Source organism: Triturus cristatus, chromosome 3_2 (assembly GCF_964204655.1).
Source record: "Triturus cristatus chromosome 3_2, aTriCri1.1, whole genome shotgun sequence".
Classification (NCBI taxonomy): domain Eukaryota; kingdom Metazoa; phylum Chordata; class Amphibia; order Caudata; family Salamandridae; genus Triturus; species Triturus cristatus.
Window position 1 is genome coordinate 30622152 of NC_140584.1, and position 4746 is coordinate 30626897.

Here is a 4746-nt window from a genome sequence, read left to right on the forward strand (position 1 = left end):
AGACACATATGACATACAATTTTTACAACAATACAACAATTTTTTATTCACGATACACATTAGACAGACAACATTTAGGAAAACAATGAAAAGGCCAATACTTCATACAAGTTTACACCTTGAATTCATCTATAAAGTAGAATAACTGTATATAACCATAGAGTAGAATGGTCAGATGAAAGGTATATCATCTTGAAAATCATTTTACTGTGCATGACAAAAGTTTACTTGTTTCTACTTTATTTTTGTATTTCATACGATACAAGATGTTTAACGTTCATCATGATGCTATTCTCTATAAACCTTATTTTCAACAAATTATGAAACATTAAATCCTTTCAATATCATGACATTGTTGATTTGTGTAGCATTAGTGTACTATTTTATCCGTTGACAATGTTAATGAATCATACATTCATAGTTACTATACATTTAGTTGTACCTTCATAAAGTGTCTCCTCTAGGTGACAAAGTAGGCATGCGCTGCTGTAACCTAAAGAATGCTATAGCTTTTAGGTAGTACACAACTTCCTCAGCTCCTGCAATAAAAGTGAAACTGGTATGTCTTCTTTAAAGTGGGAAAGCCCAGTGACAAAAAGGTGCGCAAAGATCATTTTGTGGCCAATTTGAAAAGGGGGAAAGAGACCAATATACCTTATCACAGATATCTCCACACATGGATATCCCAATTCTTATTCCTTGGAACCAGGACGTCCTAAGCCAATAGTACAGTTTTACACAGCCTAATAGTTCCCCAATTTTGGGATATGTGTGAAGTGGTCTCAATAAATCTGGTAAACAATGTAAAGCACGTTTATGTCAAAATGTAACCTTTATTTTACAAAAGTACCAGTTTCTTATGGCTCATGTTTCACAAACAGTTCATAATTCATTACCAAGCATATGTGTAAAGCAGTCTCAGTGAGTCTGGTAAACAACAGAAAAACACCTTTTTGTCAAAATGTGACTTTAATTATACAAAATTACCATTTTTTTATGGCTCATGTTTCACCAGAAATGCACAATGCCATATCTTACAATCAGGAGTGAGTGCTTTGATTAATTGTACAGAATGTTTCCAGCTTTTCCACTCCTCGCGTCCCTGTTACAAACGTGACAATGACATTGTCATTGTCATTATAGACACAGGCCATTCTTTCTTTTCTGTTCTCCCTCTTCTATGGATAGCGAGGCTCGTACCGTACCAATTTCCATAGGTTCAGGTAGAGCAGTGGTACTACCTCCTGGTACTCGGCCTTTTTCTCCTCTGAGGTACGTTTTTTCTGTTCTGCGTTTACCCCCTTTGTTCGGAAAACGGTGATCCAATGGCAAAGTAAGATTAATTAAATCCGTGCAATTGGAGGGTTGGGGGTCGATTTGGGCCAGGACGTCCTTCAATTTGTCCTTCAGTCCTTGGTAAACAAGCATTGGCATAGCCAATAGGTCTCGCCTCTGGGACCTTATAAGTGTTTAGCCATGCAACACTTGCATAACTAAATACTTATAAGGTCCCAAAAGCGAGACCTATTGGCTATGCCAAGCGGCCGTGAAAGTAATCGCGGTAAAGCGCGGCGTGCACGCACATGCACTGTAGCTCTAGGCTGGCCTGGTAGCACTTTTTGGAGCCCTCTCACTAAGTCTCGCCAGACCAGCGTATGCGCTGGGTCAGTCGAGACCTAAAAACGGCCGCTCTTTTTTGTTCAAGCCATTGAGTTTGAGCGATTAGCCTTTGGAAGGAATTAATATACACCACTAAGTCTCATGACCCTTATTTTAATTCCAATAATTCTCTATCTGCTGATAGAGTAGTGGCTCTTCGGTCAATTACCTTTTTGAATTCGACCCGGAACTCATCCCAATCATATAATATCTGGTTGTCCATCTTTACCAATGGTACTGCCCATAAGGCTGTGTCGCCAGCCAAGTATGATATCATAAACGCATCCCTGGCCTGATTAGTAGGAAAGGCTCTGGGACAGCAATGAAAGTGTAACAAAACTTGTGTCAAAAAAAGACCTGCACCTTGTTAACGTCTCCATAATATTGTTCTGGGGGGCTAACGGAACGGGTGTCGGAATCTCTACTGATATAGGGAGGATCGCCTGTGCCCCTCCTCTGTTGGTACAAAAGGGGGTGGTGATGGACGGAGCATCAGAACCAATAAAACACTCACACCCAGTCAACAGATCCTAGTAAGCTTGTTTCCGGTCCAGGGAAGGCATGGCTTGGCAGTTCGGGCTGGACTGTTCCCATGAGGCACAGGGTCAGACTGATTTGCATATGGCCATGTCTGAACTGGGGTGGCAGAGTGGGCTAAAGAACGGTGATGGATCAAACCCAGATCTGTTGACTGGGTGTGAGTGTTTGATTGGTTCTGATGCTCCGTCCATCACCACCCCCTTTTGTATCCCCTCCTCTGTTGGGCCATACACTCCCACCGCCAGGGTGGGTAGTGGAGGCATCAAAAGGATTTCTTGGAAACCTTTTAAACTGATCCTGTAAGGTTGCTGTTTCAGCTCTTGAAGCTATTACTTCCTGTTCTACAATAGCTAAGGTTGCTAACACGTCTTCTAAGGAGGCCATCTTTATCCCTGAATCGACCAAGAGAATGATAGATACCTGGGCAGGGGAAACAACCTTTACAACGCAGTCATTACATCGCACTACATTTACAACGCAGTCATTAAATCGCAACTTCCTTTACAACGCATGTCACTACAACGCAGCCATTACATTTCATGTCACTATAACGCATGACACTACAACACATGTCACTACAACGCAGTTATTACATCGCATGTCATTACAAAGCATACCATTACAACGCATAGTACCCCTTCACTATCCAACACTTACCTTACTGATGCACCCCCTGGAGTAAGAATAGTAATTTTTATCCCTACACTATCCAACACTTACCTTAAATGCAATGTAATGGTATGCGTTGTAATGGTATGCATTGTAAAGGTATAATGCGATGTAATGGAATGTGTTGTAACTGTAGTTTAAAAACATTCGTAGTGATGGCATGCGATGTAAATGTATGCGTTGTAAAGGATGTTGCGATGTAAAAACTGCGTTGTAAAGGCATGTGTTGTAAATGTATGCGTTGTAACGTCATACGTCCCTTGGGCAGATTATTCTGTCATCCATCGGATTTCTCCTGTCGAATCCTCGGGATCGATTTGTGGCTCCATTGGGTCCACCCCTTGATAGCCTCAATTCTGAATGCTATAATAGCACAGAAGGTTAAGGTGATTAAGTGAGGGAAGGAAAGGATGGGGACAGCAGGGAGGGAGACCTGAAACGAGAAACAACACCTTGAACTCTGGATAATAATCACCAGCCTAAGATATACAGAACTTCTCTCTCTCTTATTACCTATAACAGAAAACAATACAGTCCTGTACAAAAGAGCACACAAGGAATTGTTCTATCCTTTTCTAGCCACGGTGGTGAAAAGGTTGCTGAAATGAAGAACTAGCCAGTGAATATATATGTACGTTTGATATTGATACATACACCTGAGTTTGTAACACCATCAAGGACTCACACACACAATACCCACTAACATAACAATGATACCAAGCGTCACGGGGTGAATCCTAGTAAGACCTCATGACCCCCTATTAGGAAACAGTAATAAACAAATAAAAACCAGGAGCTGCAAATTTATATGAATCTTTAGATTGCACTCTTCATGTGCAATGACCAATAATACTTCTTATCAGGTCAAACAATCCCAGTTAGCAACAATGAATAGAACGTTTTCTCCAAAGGCAAATACTAACAATGAAACAAAATTGTTTGTTCAAAAGGCACTCCGTGAATTATTGTGGGTAGAGGCAGCATAAGAACTTCCATAGAATAAATACCCAATCAAGTTCTGGTACTCAGAATTGAAGATCTGCCCAAGGTTACTTTTGCCGACTGATCAGGTTATCTCATTTCAGCCACCTTACCGCACCAGAAGACGCTGTTCCTTTACAGCGTGTCTATACAACAACCCTGAAGCAAAATAATCTGCCTCGATCTCTACCCGGAAGCCTCTTTTAAGAGTTTACGGGTTGACGTCTTCATGCACGTTCCTCCTGGTGGATCTTTGAGGTGCGCCGTAGGAGTCCTCCTCCCTGAGCGCGGCGCCACCAATGACAGAGCCTCTCGCCGGAACACAGGTAAGAGCAGAAGTTAGCCTGAGTCACGCATATGGAAGCATTACTCTCGGCACCCCCTGCGGCACTATCGGTAGCCGTAACAGGTTGTGATGAAACAATTTTGAAAGAAATATAAATAGATTTTTAATAAAAGTTGCGTATATTTTGTTTAGTATCAAAAAAGTTTTTCAAAAACTTTTTTGATACTAAACAAAATATACGCAGCTGTGCACACAGTCATTCAGGTACGTTTACTTGACACATTTTTTCGATGTAAAATATTAAACCAAATATCATGTAAAAAATATATTAGAAAGTTAGTAAACATTTTGTCTGTTTCATGGATTATATAAGGGCTGTGAAGTTTATTGACAATATTCCTCTTTAAACATAAACTTAAAAACTTTAAACTAAGAATAAAATGAACTAACACAAATATTTTGCCAGGGATTATGCAGTTTGTTCAAGTCAGGAAACTGGGATGTGAGCCAAGATTTCCAAGTTAAACAATGTCACATGTACCCTCTAGATGGATATGGTTGTGGATCTTGTGACTGGATCCACTGGGCTGGCATGCTTTGCTTCAGGAACA